The sequence below is a fragment of the Camelus bactrianus genome, chromosome 3, assembly GCF_048773025.1.
Source record: "Camelus bactrianus isolate YW-2024 breed Bactrian camel chromosome 3, ASM4877302v1, whole genome shotgun sequence".
In the NCBI taxonomy this organism is placed as follows: Eukaryota; Metazoa; Chordata; class Mammalia; order Artiodactyla; family Camelidae; genus Camelus; species Camelus bactrianus.
Genome location: NC_133541.1, coordinates 52339508 through 52354816, shown reverse-complemented (window position 1 = coordinate 52354816; position 15309 = coordinate 52339508). Strand labels below are relative to the sequence as shown.

Genomic DNA, 15309 nt, shown 5'->3' with positions numbered 1-15309 from the left:
CAACCAAGATATCTTTCAGGAGGTCAACGGATAAACAGTCTGTGGTACATCCAGACAATGGAATATTATTCAGTGCTAAAAAGACATGACTCTCAAGTCATGAGAAGACATAGAGGAAACTTAACCTCACAGTGCAAAGTGAAAGGAAGCCAATCTGAAAGGGCCGCCTACTGCATGTTTCCCACTATAAGATATGCTGGGAAAGGCAAAACTATGGGGACAGTAAAAAGACTGGTGGTTGCCAAGGGGGTGGAGGTGGCAGTGAGGGGGGTCATGAAGAGGTGGAGCGCAGGGGCGTTTTAAAGCTGTGAAACTTCCCTGCATGACACTCTGATACGAGTGCCCAGGACTCATATAACAATGGACACATGTCATTATATACTCGTCCAAACCCATACCATGTGCAACACCAAGCATGAATTATAGTGTAAACTTTAGACTTTGGGTGATCACGACGAGTCACTGTAGGCTCACAAATTGTCACAAATGTACCACGCTGGGAGGGGGGTGTTGATAATGGGGCAGGCTGTGTATGTGCGGGAGCAGGGGGTACACGGGAAGTCTCTGCCTTCTGCTCAGTTTTGCTGTCCATCCCAAACTGCTCTAAAAAAAATAAAGCCTTAATTTTAAAAAAAAGTATTAACGGGATGAATTAAGGGCTCATCTGGAAAAAGAATATCTAATACACATTCTTTGAAGACATTTTAACTATTAGAGCTGATAAAAGATTCCTACAACAAATGTTTAAGTAAAAATTCCCCTTGCTGGAAAGAGACAGTTACAAATAAGTTGCTACAACTGTTTTCTCAGGAGCTTTAAACGTCCGAAGACTCTCAGATTTTAGTTCTGCCTTTATTTAAATGCTCTGACAGTACACTAATCACAAGATCTTGGGTGTCCATTGCTACAAAGAGCTTTTCCAGAAGAGCAGCATCTTCTAGACAGAGAAGTCACCTAATCCTGACTTTTAGAATGTTTAGCAAGAACCTGTGTTTCTCCTCCACCCCATTCAACTTTAACTAGTTCTTTGAATACTGTTAATTCCAGTGGCCACAGAATGTGCTGCTGGCTTTTCACAACAGTGTTGAGGGAAGTGTCTCTCCGTTTGAGGAAAAAAGAAAATTAAGTTAGAGTCTTACTGTTCACAAAAATATTCCAGATGGATTAAGGTTCTAAACGTTAAAAAATTTCAACTATGAAAGCATTAGGAGAATATATAGGGGACTATGTTTACAACCTCGGAGAAGGAAGGGCTTCTTAAGCCAGACACAACAAGAAGTCTTACAGACGAAAATTACTTATGGTGCCTTTGATGTACTCCAATTTCCCAAAGTTAAAAGACAAGGCCAGGCTGAGAGAAAATGTTTGCCACAGAACAAAGGATTACTATTAAGAAAATACAAAGAACTATCAATCAATTTTAAAAAGACATGTTTTTCAATTGAGCCAAGGATACTAAGAAGCATTTCATAAAATAGGAAACGAAAAATGCCTAATAAACTTAAGAAGAGCTGCCTTAAGTAAAGAAAAAAATTAAAATAGTGAAACAGGTTTTTCCTTTAATAGATGGTGAAAAAATTTCAGCATCAACGTGATGAAGTATTGGCAAGTGTGTGGCCTGTATCTGAGACCCTGTGGGTGAGCAATTTGACAGTCTACTATCACACAGCCACTATGGGCAAATGACTGCCCTCCTTTCTAGGGAAGAGACAAATCCATGTAATCCATGTAATTCGGACACTACATCGGAAGTTTGGACTATAACCCAAGATACTGAAAATATCAGATAGCAAAGTGATGGACTATAAAACAGTTCATCTTGGAAAATGGGCCAAAGGGAAATAACAAGAAACTAGACTTGAGTCTCTCTCCCATAAGGGGGACCCAGAGGAAGATCTCAGGGAGGATTTCTTTGGAAAGACCTGCTGTGAGATCGCCACACAGCTCCCTCTCCCTATTAGGAGAAGGGTAGAAATATCACCTTCCAGCCTCACAAGAAGCCTTTCAATGAGACCAGCTGCGGAGTTTCACAGGAGTCGTCCACAGTTAAGGAAGCACATGCATCTGGTGTCCGACTCCTACCCTGGAGACCGAGAACGTGCCAGCCAAGGGGGCTGGGACCTGGGAGTGGAGGAGAGCTGTGCCTGCTTTGGGCCTGGCCCATCCTCTCGGAGTCTGTTGGAGCAAAGAGTGTTAGACATTTCCATGGGCCAGGCGTGGTCCACAGGCAAGAAAGCCAGTTCAGGGCTTGTCTGGATCCAGATCTCAAGGGCTGTCAAGGGGCAACATGACCTCAGGAGGCAGAACCGGTTGGTGGACCACTAGGCTCCCAGGGGCAGAGAGGGAGTAAAGGATGGGGCCTTTGAAGAGCACCCCATGAGAGAGTCAGCATTAACCCTCTACCAGGCTTAAGGAATGGAGGTCATCTCACCCCAATATCAGTCACATAGACGTTCCTGTCCCTTTGGCCATCTTCCCACCCCCATCCTCAGGAAAGCACGGCAAAAGAAAGATGCTGATCTGTGTTCTCCAAGATGTATTAAATTTTTTTAAAAAGGCAATTTTCATTAAAACCCACGTGGATTTAGTGCATTAAGAAACACTTTATGAATTTTATATACATAAACACATACAAAATAGTATAGAAAGACATAAAAACTGTTAACCATGGTTACCTCTGGGGAAAGAAGGTAGTGAGTGATGGGGGAGGGGCGATGTCAGATGGGAAATTGAATTCATCCATATTACTTTAAAAGACAAAATGTTCATATATTCCTTGAATAATTAAATGCATTAAAAAAATATATTGTTCCCAAGAATAGAGTCCATATGTCGCTCTTAACGTACTAACACTGGATCAGCAATAGTTCTAGTCATTAGGACACAAGCAAACCCTTGGGCTCTATTATAAATGTCCGGATGCCTGGATTTGGCTTTCTTGACCACGTGCTCCCGTTCAAATGAATTCTGCACCTGAGGCTTGCGTGTCAACTGTGGACCTCAAACTCCGATTCTTCTCAAAGAAAACAAGATTCACAGCTGAAGTGCCATTGTTTTCTTAATTTTATTTTAACAAATCCCTTTTGTGGTTTCCTCTGTCAGCAAGAATAGGAAGAAATAGAGCTTGACCAGAAAACACGAAGCAAACTAAGGTGCACATCCAGAAATAAACTGACACCTGGAGAATGAAGAACCCCTCAGTGGTGAATGAAAAGGGAAATGAGAGGAACTTGAAGTTGTTAAGGTCAAGAACCCTCCTGTGGGTGTGGGTGTGTGTGTGTGTGCAAATACACACATTTGTGTAACACAATTTGTTCTGAAACAGAAGAAACCTAGTACTAAACCACAGTTTGTGAAATCCCCTGACAAAAACAGTACTTTTAACCAAACACCAAATATAGACCAAACCATTATAGACCAAATACCTTAGCAAAGCTGATAATCAGTGTGAAGAAACCAGCTAAGAAAATTATGGGTTTTGAAAAAGACTTTTGGAAATGAATGGTGTAAGAACTATCAGTTGCCAGGAAAAGGGTGGATGAAGTTCCCTTTCACACTGTTGCAAACCTATAGCAGCCTGTTGTTTGTACCGTATTTCTCCTAAACCCATATTCTATGTTACACACCAGGAACTGGTACCTTTCAGCCTATGGGTCAAGGATATTTTTCATATTTTCAAATGGTTGGAAAACCTTGAACAAAGAATAGTATTTCCTGATCCATAGTTTATATGACAATCAAATTTCAGTGTCCCTAAAAAAAGTATGGTCGGAACTCTGCCACACGCATTTGTTTTCGTATTGTCTGCAGCTGCTTTCATGCTATAGGGCAGAGCTGAGTCATTTCAACAGACTCAATGGCCCTCAAAACCATCTGACCCTAGGGGGAGGGTACAGCTTAGTGGTAGAGCATGTGCTTAGCATGCACAATGTCCTGGGTTTAACCCCAGTACCTCCATTAAAATTAAAAAAAAAAATTAATAAAAAAAAAACCCTCATCTGATCCTTTACAAAAAAGGTATGCCAGTCTCTGTTCTAGACCAGCTGAATACTCTACACTCCCATTTGCACTAGGCAAACATTACTGATGGTTGCAGAAAGCTACCATTCAGCTTCTTTTATACGTATTAGTGATTATCAGTTGCTCAGAGATGGCAAGCTCTTCTGTATCTGCCTATCAACTAGTGTTTATTCAACGAGACATCTCAGGCTCATGCCACTTCAAAACATCCTTGATATTTTCCATGGGACAAAGAAGCTCCAAATAAACACACAGCTCTAAGCTCATAAAAGTACTCATTGATGTTAAAAGGACAACAAGCAGTATCCTGGGAATCAGTCCCCCACAGCTTCTACCGGTTTCGTGTGTTATGAATTTCATATTAAAGCATACTTTAAAAACAATCAGTTTATGCCTACCTATATTATTCTGTATACTCTGCAGTTCCACCTAAAAATTATTCAGTTAATTTATTTGAAGATTACTCATGCGCAACAACCCTCATTCATATGTTAATTACCAGCCAAATCAGCTTCAAGAAAAACAAAATAAAGAAACTAAACAGACATCAGTCATCCTTCCCTTTCAGCATTCTGATTTCCTCTCAGCATCACCCCACACTCCCATCTGCCACCTCAAAACTACCCTCTCCTTCGTTCTCAGAATCACACATGCCCTCACCCAGTCATGCTATTCGCCTGATCCACGGAGCTCACTGACTCACACTCCTGGCTCCATCTTGGGCAATTCTACTCCAAAGCCTCTTGATGGTGCTTTGCTCGTGTCTAAATTACCTTCTCGTCCCTCCTTCCGCAATCAAATCTGGCCTTCAGAACGTCACTGACCAGGTCTATAGATCAGCCCTTCAATTCCTAGAAGCAAAGAGTCTGCCAGGAGGAAGACAGGAAACTGAAAACCAAGAGCATGGGACTGCGTTCCTGGAGTCTAGACAACACACACCAGGTCTCGGAGCTGCTTCGACCCCATCACCCTGGCCCCCCGCGGCCCTACAGCAACCTCCTGGAAAACTTGCCACAGGAAAAGGATGCGCTGAGCAGCTGCCACAGACTCTCCAGTTGTCCAGAAGTTAGTGTTCTCATTGTGAACAAATCACTACCCTGAATTTGGTTTTTATGAAATCAGTTCCCTGAGCCTGGAACAGTGCTGAATGAAGCAGGGGAACACTGAGTTTCTGGTTCTGTAAAACAGATACACAATGCCAGTGACCACATCAACACTCTATCGCCTCCCACAGGATGTCTTAACTTGTGGCACCTCTTGCCTGCTTCTAAATATTTAATGAACCCTTCCTGTGTGCTGTGATTTGCTAGGGGTTGTAATATATAAAATAAACAGAGCAGAGTCCACTCTACTGAGGGGCTTTAACTTGCTGGGGAAACAAGCTGTATGTGAAAAAACACAAGACCAATATAAAACCCAATCTACCAAATAACCAAAATGGGTGGGAGAGGTCGTGCGAGAGGGATGCAAGGCTGCTGGCGAAGCCGTGTGGGCCAAGACCTCGTGGCTCCAGGAAGGAAGAACAAAACCAGAACTAAGTCTGGGAGAATGGACAGGATTTGGCTGAGAGAAAACCCCCCAAGTGAAAGGACAGAAGGGCACAAGGGGCATCTGACAATTAAAATTAAAAAAGAAAGAAAACCGCCTTAATGAGGCCAAAGATCCACACTGGTGACCAGAGAACAAGGTGGCTAAGATACAAGGACATCACCTGAGGGCCTGATGGCCAGTGATGCTGAGACTTGACAGGGAAGCAAAGGGAAGCGTCTTCAACAAGAGGAGGATATCATGAAAGCAGCATCTGGGGAAATGTATCATCTTCCTTCTGACTGGACAGGTTGGATCAGAAGAAAGAAAACTATAAGACGCGGGGGTGAGTTAGCAGGTTACTACTGGATAAAGCACGAGCTTAGGTACTTTGAAGTTTAGAGCAGTGCAAGAAAAGAGTCAAAAAGTACAAGCAGCCAAGATATGACTTGTGATGAATACAGATCAGCCGTCTTCTCCCTTTCCCTGCCCAGAACGCTCACCATCCACAAGCAGTCAGGAAATGGGTTAGTAACAATTAATGATCACCACAATGGCCCACGCCCAGGGGCCCCCCAAGGTCCTAGTTACACCTTCAGGGAGTCACATGACACTCAGGGTCTTCACCCTGGTGATTTAATACATCACTGAATGTTGAAAATCAGTCATCATTGCATGGCGTATCTGCCAATTCTCTACAAACTGCACCACCCTGTTTTTCTCATCTTACCAGGCAGCAGTTTGCTGTCCTTGCTCTTCGCCCCTCACTCCCGCTGCACGTCAGCAGAGTCACAGAGAAGCAGGTGAGGTCTACGGTGGGCACCACGTGCCAGAGGGCTGGGCTGATGGAGGGTCCCTGGTGGGGGTGAGGAAGGCCTCAGTCCCCGCAGCTCTCCAGATCTGAACAGCCCTTGGGAGGCAGGACACGCCCCTGAGACAAGAAAGCGCACACCTTCTCGAAGCTGTTTAGACACCGTCTCCATCTGTTCCCTTTAACAGCTTCTTTCTGCCGACGCGAAGCTCTCCCCCTCTTATCTGGCTTGAGTTACTGCCAGTTTGTTTTCCTAAAGATCACTATCTTGGCCAGACGCTGGGAAATAAGTGAGACGACAAATCTGGTTTTGATGAAAAGGAGCCATTAGATGGGGTGTTAGTGTTACTCAAGGGACGGGGAAAGGCAAACGGCCTGGCCTCACGGACCTCACGCCCCAGCCAATGGGAAGGATCAAACGCCACAGTCTCCTGCCTTTAAAAGCCGCCAGAGAAAAGGATGCTTGCCTGGCACCGTGCACGGACCCGCTCGCGGCCTGCCAGAAAAAGAACTCATCCTTGTGCCCTAGAGGTACTGCTGCTTAAGAAAAGAGTCAGGCAAAACTAGGATTACCACGCTTCTGAGTTTCCCCTTAAGTCAAGTAATAAAGCTAGACCATGCCTCATGTATGAAACCAGTCTAACAGAGTAACCAGACTTTGGGGGGCTCTGTAGCATAGGTGTGAGCCAAGAAGACAGTAGACCCCCGCCTTCTAGAAGCAGCCAAGACATGCGCATACCCTTAGCACATCAATCACCCGGGGACCTACTGGTGCCCAGTGGGCAGGAGGAGGGCCAGGCCACTTCTGGTTAAAATCTTTACAACAAGCAAAAAGCTATCTCTTTGCAAGCAAAGGCTTCGGATCATAAGGCAAAGAGAAATAATTCCAAACAGAATCCTTTTCAAGTATTTTAAAATGCTTTCTCCCCTTCATATGATACCACGATGCACCCCTGACACCCCTGAAGGGTGAACAACCCTTAAGAAACTCTAAAGGTAAAAGGAGTTTTCTGTTCTCGGCATCTGTGTTTCTAGCTACCTTCCCTAGTGGAAAGTCTGCCCCAGCTGTCAGCAGGTATAGTGAGCATCATTTTATCCTATAACTGCTCAAAGAAAGCCAGCCAGAGGACCCAGCGTGCCTCAGGCCACCACCTTGACACAAGCTGTTGGGCTAGGATGCTCTTCCGATGCCTTCCAATGTCTCTACAAAGTAGGTACTTCACCCACCCCCTACAGATGGAGAAACCCACTGTGTGATGTTAACTTGGCCAAGGTCACAGGGCCAGTAAACAGCCAAATTAATATTTGAGCCAAGTTTCTCTAACCAGGGGGATCTTAATTTGAGATCCACGAGCTTCTTGTCTGAGGACTGGGATGCGAAAAGAATTACATTGTACTTTCCATTCACCTCTACCTGAATTTAGCCCTTTCCTTCAATTATGAATTTAAGCAACTAACAACAGTAGTTATTGGGAGTATATATTTTCAAGAAATACATTTTCGTATCACTTTATAGTTGCTATCAATTTTAAAATACTGTTTATGCACAACTTAAGAGTTAGAGTACTCAGTAGATCCACCACTAGAGTTTCCTGGTACATTAATAAAGAATCACATACCACTCTACCATGCATTTGTTTCCTTAACTATTGTGGTAACTGTTTCTCAATACGATTGGTTTCCTTTGTAGTCCTATTTATGTTACATAAAACATAATTCCCAGAGGAGTTCTGCAGACTTCTCTGACTGCTAAAGGAGCTCCCAGCATACGGAAAACCTAAGAACATCTCTTTTCATTTCCCCACCCAGCCTGCCTCTTGCCTAGTTCTCTCCTTTCCCAGACTGTCTTAAAATGGTTCCCCACACAGAATTTTTTTTTCAAAGCTATCACTGAAGATTCAACCACTAAATCAACGAACGCACTGTCTGCTATTAAGTAGTACTTATAAATTTGCATGGCTCCAGATTTTTAGTCTCAAATTAGTTAAGTATGACAGGCCCAAACCCAGCTTATCATCATTTTGCAGACATGAATAATGACACAGGTGCTCCATCTAGCAGAAATCCTAGAACTGCTTCATAATCGCCTGCCAGCATGAAACAATCTCCATCAGCAAATAATGGAACAATTGGTTAGAAACAAAACAAAAAAAAAAGCACTATGATAAAACAACAGTAAATCAACCCAGAGATGGCTGTTAGACTGCCGCCAAGATTCTCTGGGTATCGAGTAACATCTCTCTCATACGGGAAAATGGGAAGAAAGACAGCTCTCCCCTAAATCCAAACTTCACGGCAGTCTCACGGGGCGGTACTGCAACAAGACGCCAGATTCACATGCGTGATGGACAGGCGTGCGTTTCCTCAATGAAAATGAGGCAGAGGAAAAGAGAGCTTCCTCGCTGAGTAGGTTGGCCCAAGGCGTACATTTGTGATAGGCTACAGTGCAATCACGGGGGGTCACTGCCCTGATGTTACCATCGACGTGTGGAAGATGAGTAAGCAAGAACAGCATATTTCAGATTTCTACCAGCAAGTCCTTCATTGCAAAATTTCCCCCTCAGTCTCGAAGGAGGCCACTTGTGTTAACTTTTTTTTCAAATCTTCCATTCATAACACATAAGAATGTGCATGCCAGGGTTATGAGGGACAAGGATTTCTTTAAAATAAAAGTATTTCTTAGTCGATTCAACTGAGCCGTGATATCATTTCTTCCTCTGGCTTGTTGAACTGTGTTTTCTTGATTCTCAACAAAGAAATTCTTTGTGGTTCCATGTTAGAAGCGAAGTAAGAAATCGCGGCCTCCGTTATGCCCAGACACGTGGTCCTGACGGGTCAACACTGCCTTCAGTTCTGCTTTCCCACAATCACAGTTTTAGATTGTGCGTCATGGGGTCGGTATTAGCTGATTCTCAAAAACAGGGTGCCTTTGGAGAACGGCAGCAACAGAAGCCCTCGCAGGGTCTCCAGAGTTGGGAAAAGATTGTCAAATGGCTTCTCCGTGCTACAGCAGTTAGCCCCGGGTTTTGTGGGTTCTGAAAAGTCAGACGTTGGGTCCACGTCGCATAGATAATAAAGTCACGGCACACAGAAGTCGGGTGGAGGCCGGGAGGCAGGACTTCAGCTAAGGTGCTGCAGTTCCCTCAGCCCCACAGGCTGTTTGATCCCCTGTGTTATCAAGACCAGAGATCTGCTGGACCCCACAGTGAATCTGCAAGTGGGCTGTCCTATGCCCAACAGGGTGGCCTCCTCTCAGTGCGGGGCCCAGCCGGGCTCACACCCGCCTCTGAGCAGGTGCCCCAGACTTACAGATTCCTAGAGAGATGGTGTGGTGTGTAGGCGCCTGCTTGAGCTTAAGATTTCTTAGATCTATAGGTTAAAAAAAAAATTACTGGGCAAAGGGCACTTGGGATCTATCTCATCTTGTTTGCCTCAAAAAGCAGGTAAATAGGCCCAGTGTAGGTATAGCCACCTGAATCAGGATGTACGTAACAAGTCTCTAACATCCTGAACCCTTGCCTCACCTTTGTTTTCTCCTAATCATCCAATTTAAGCCAATTAAAAGAGATGCAATTATTAATCAGGACCTCTTCATTACTTAGTAGATGAAAATTTTTCTCTTCAAAGCACTTAGAAAAGTAAGTTCCAGAATAGACTTCTGATGATTCTCCCATTCAATTCAGGACTGGATGATGAAAGCTGAGCTATTACTGTAGAGCTGATTGGACAGAAAGTGATTAGAAACTCCCCTGACGTATTATACTTGCAAGCTACATTTTTGTCTCCTGTTCAGCTGGGCCTTGTCTGTCTGACATCTGCAGACAAAAGTGGATGCCTTTTAGAAAGATGTGAAAAGTCTCTGTTTGAACACAGGTAGCAAGAATTCGATACGGCAAGGTCTCTAATGAACAGAGCGTACAGTATGGTTCAAATACCTCTTCCTTTGAAAATTAATACTGAAAGGAAATGCCTGAGGTTGCTAATTACATTTCTTCTCCTTTTCACATCAGGGTATTACATGCTTCTCAGAAAGGCATTCCATTTATAATGGAGATGGATGGTGGTGACAAGAAAAAAAAATCATCTATTTAGTTGGAAGTAAATAGAAATATCAAAACATAAAATCTCAAGGCCAGAAAGGAACTTAAAAGATCATCTATTCCCAAAACTCATGTTTCCTGACCAAATCAAGACTCAAATAAATTAAATGACTTACCCAAGCCTGCTGCATTGATGTCCAAGGCACGCAAGAACCCAGATTTCCTTGGTTAATGACTGATCTTCCCAGTCTACCCTACTGTCAACTCTCTATCAAGGTACACAGTAGACAACCTTGCAGTCAATGATAAACATTTGAGAATGAATCAGAGTCACTTTGCAAATTCCTTTTGCAGACTGCTTAATTCCTCTCCCTGCATCTCAACCAAGTCTGCTTCCAACCTACAAAATTTAGCATGAAATTCTTTGACTAAGTCAAAGAAACAAATTCGAACATCTTTTACTTCTACAGGCAAGAGCACCTGAGACCCAAACTCATGGTACTAAGCTGTTAAATTTCTAGGGAACTATGCCAACCTAGTTTGACAGAAGGAGAGAGCAGAAAGCAGTAGGACTCAGCTTTCTTTCCTCTCTCCACGTCTGCAATAGATGCAGCTACAGAGTGGAGGAGTTACTGTTCCCATTCAACAACCCGAGATGCCTGAGAACAAATCCATGCCATCACTTGGGAGAATGATTTCACTGTAAACATGTTAGGGAGGTTCAGTAGATGCATTTTAAAAAATTATCAAATTTTTTGGTGACTCAGACAAATAAACCAGAGGAATGGATCTCAAAGCGGTCCCCAAACCAGCAGCTTTCATGACTCCTGAAACTTGTTAGAGAATGTAAATTCTCGGGCTACCCCAGATCTACTGAATCAGAAACTCTGGGGGTTGGACACCACACTCTGTTTTAATAAGCTCTCCAGGTGATTCTGAAGCAAGCCAACGTCTGAGACAAACTAAATTAGAACATTCCAAAGGCTCCATTGACTTGTGCTGATGGACTGATAACCCTGGCACACAGACATGCACATGATGGTCTCTAGTTCCTAATGCTTTCTCTGCTGGGGCCCTGAAACTTGTGCAAAGCATCAAGCTCATCCAAGTTAGATCACTTTCTGGCAACTGCCTATGGCAGACGCTGCCTAAAAATGAGTCATTTTCCAAAAGTATGGAGGAGTTTTATGAAGACAGAATTTATGACTCAGTTTTCTATTGTTTAAGTGGACAACTAGTCCTAACCATCACAAATTAGATTTTGCCTGCTTTCCCCCAAAGATAGAAACTATAATTTTACTGAAGAGGAGAGAAATAGGAAATAGTGACATGGGAACACTCTCTGCTCTGTTGTAACTTACGAGAAGCTGGCTTGACGATGCGATTGGCACACATGGTCTCTGTCCTATCAAGGGGGACAGTCTATAATTAAAGGCCCAGGTCCAGCACTAAATAAGATGGAAATCTGGACTAATGATTGAGTTTCCTGGTGTTCCTATTGCAGTAAAGGAAAATCAGATTTTTAAAAAACATTTTTTATTAGTAAGAAAAATAAAAAATGCTTGAAAAGAAGGCATTGGAATCAACATATGTTTCTACTTTAAAAATAGGTAAGAACTGCAAAACACTGACAGAAGAACCCAAAGATGATCTAGATAAATGTAGAGGGACCTACCATGTTTACTTAATATAATTAAGATGTCAACTCTCAAATTGATCTATTATTGCTCCAACACAACCCCAGTCAAAATCCTAGTATTTTTTTCAAGTATAGACAAGCAATAATGAACTTTACATGGAAAGGCAAACAGGTTCAAATCGCTAAACAACTGTGAAAAAAAGGAAAGCTAAGGGACTCAGACTACCCACCTTTAAGACTTAACTGTAGTCTCGGCAAAAGGAGAGACACATAGATAAGGGGAACTGAGTCCAGAAATAAAGGCATGCAGATATGATCAACTGAGTTTGGACAAAAGCACAAAGGCAGTTGAGGGGGAAAGGGCAGCCTTTTCAACAAATTGTGCTGCAACAATGGGAAATCCATAAGCAAACAAATGCGCCTCCATCTGTACTTCACATCTTATGCAGACATTAACTCAAAATGTATCACAGACCTAAATGTAAAACATCCAAGTATAAAACTATTAGAGGAAAAAAAAAAACACAGAGAGAATCTTTGTGACCTTAGTTAGGTGAAGAGCTTCTAGATAGGACACCAAAAACACAAATCGTAAAAGAGAAAACTGATAAGCTGGACTTCAACAAAATTAAAAACTTTTAGTCTATGAATGACTCTGTTAAAGATAGTGAAAAGATAAGCCACTGACTCAAAAAAAAATTTGCTAATCATATGTCTAACATAGGACTGGTCTCAAAATGTATAAAGAAGTCACAAAACTCAGCAATAAAAAGCCTAATTGGGGGCAATGGGGGTGGGGAGGGATAAACTGGGAGTTCGACATTTGCAGATACTACTATATATAAAATAGATAAACTACAAGTTTCTACTGTAGAGCACAGGGAATTATATTCAATATCTTGTAGTAACCCATAATGGAAAAGAAAACGATAAGGAATATATGTATGTATATGTATGACTGAAACATTATGCTGTACACCAGAAATTGATACTCTGTAAACTAACTATACTTCCATTGTAAAAAAAAAATTGCCTAATTTTAAAAATGCACAAAAGATATGAGCAGATACTGTACCAAATAAGCACATGATAAGATGAGCCATTAGGAAAATGTCAAATAATAAGTCACACTGATACACTACCACTCACCTATTAGAATGGCTAAAACAAAAACAAAAACAAAAAATCCAAAAAAACTGACAATATCAAGTGCTGAGGAAGATGCAGAACAGCTAGAATTCTCATACTTTGCTGGTGAGGATGCAAAATTGTACAGCCACTCTGGAAAATTATTTGGCAGCACCTTATAAAGTTAGGCACAAGCTTTGTCCATATAACCCAGCAATCCCATTTCAAGATACTAATACTAAAGAAATGACAACCTACATTCACATGAAACTCTGTACATTAATGTTGATAGCAGCTCTATTCATAGCTATCAACAACCAAAAATATCCCACATCTTCTCCAAATTACAGTACCTCCCTATGATGGACTACTACTCACATTACACGCAACAGCATGAATGAATCTCAAATACAGTATGCCAACTAAAAGAAAATAAAAGCTAGTCTCCAAAGGTTACTCCTTAATGATTCAAATCATATGATATCCTAGAAAAAGCAAAACTATGATTAAGTGATTGCCAACGGTTAGGAACAAGGGGAGGGTTTGATCACAAAGGAGCAGTACAAGGGAGGATGTAACGCTCTGTACCTTTATTGCGGCGGTGGCTACTGAATACAAACAACTGTGAAAACATGTAGAACTTTGCACCAAAACCAGTGAACTTTAATGTATGTAAATTTAAGATATAATAAAAATGGGTTTCTTAGGATAGTAGACTTAGTATCTTATGTCCTCTGCTATGTGAGTAGATCTTAGTTTTAAAAATAATAAATTTCTAACAGGAATTTCCCACTTCATGAAGTTTTAAATATGTGTATACCAAAAACTTGAAACTCAATCATTTTAATTGACCAAAATTAACACTGAACCCCAATGTCATTTTTGGTTAGCTAAATTCAAATCAACAATTTAAAAACTCTCCCAAAGAACTTTCACTACTCTCCTAAAAACTGAGAATCAGATGAGAATATTCCGAATGAATCTTTTCTGTGTTCTACCAATTCCATCAACAGTTTTTGGAGCAGACAAATTCAAGGTGACTTTGAGCAAATAATCTCTGTTCAGTGGCTACTGAGTATCAGCAGGCAGAATTGCCTCGTGTGAACGTAAGTTCAAGTCGAGATTCCAAGCTCTCCCCACTTATACCCTTTCTCCCACTTGTACGGCACCACCACCATTTTAGTGAGTTCTTACTATAAACTAGAAACTTTCAATAGGTTTTCACTCTAATCCTTACAAAAGCTCATTTTCCAGTTGAGGAACAATTTGACGATCACACAAATTCAGTAAGCGATAGATCTAACTTCTGGTTATTGCTACCCAACTCTCTTCCCCAATCCTCAGCTCCTCCAGTGGAAATAAAAAGGAATGAAAACCTCCAAACTGTCCTCTTTACAACAGATTAGAATGTAAAACCAAGTAAATACATCACTGTTATTTGCAAGTTATATCTTCTAATTAGGAAATGAAGAGTTGACTCCAGTTAGAGGGAAGTAAATTTGGGGCAACAGTGAGCAAGTTCAAAAGGGATGTGTGTGGGCGTATCCTCACCTCCCTGAAAGTCCACTGCATGGTTGATGAATATCTGTCAATGCATCCAGTGATACATAAAATCAAAGAATATTCTAGAATAAAGGTATGCAAGATCCCTAACATATTTCCTGTATCCTTTAAGAATTAACTGCCTTATGGGGGAAAAAAACTTATTCTATCTTCCTTGGTTTAACAGACCACTGAAATGACTACTGACCACCACTACTTGGTCTCTGGCCGATATTTTCTTCACCAGCCGTCTTACCAACTGTTTCCTCCATCTTCAGCTGCTTATGAAATGCACATTCACAGAGAAGAGGGCCACTATCTGGCCTTCCATATGCTTTTTTTTTTTAAACAAGCACTTACCAATGGAAGCATCTTTGTCTATTTTTAAAATATAATGTTTTCCAGCACTGGGAATAAAATTTCAAGGTAAGACAGCAACTCTTCTTGGGAAAGCAACCAGACAAACAAAAGTGACTACATAATTTTCTTCTCTATAGAGAGCACCACAACTTGCAAAGGAGGTCTATTCGTAAATGTTCTAAGATCTAAAACACAAATGTCAAACACTCACTTAACATCTTCTGTGATTATTTTCTGCTCTA

The 15309-nt window shown here is 41.8% G+C and overlaps 1 protein-coding gene across 2 annotated transcripts in view; it reads right to left on the bottom strand.

Moving 5' to 3' along the window:
- Positions 1 to 15309, bottom strand: part of IQGAP2 (IQ motif containing GTPase activating protein 2) — a 264053-nt gene that overhangs the window by 157003 nt on the left and 91741 nt on the right. The gene's annotated exons all lie outside the window — the stretch shown is intronic.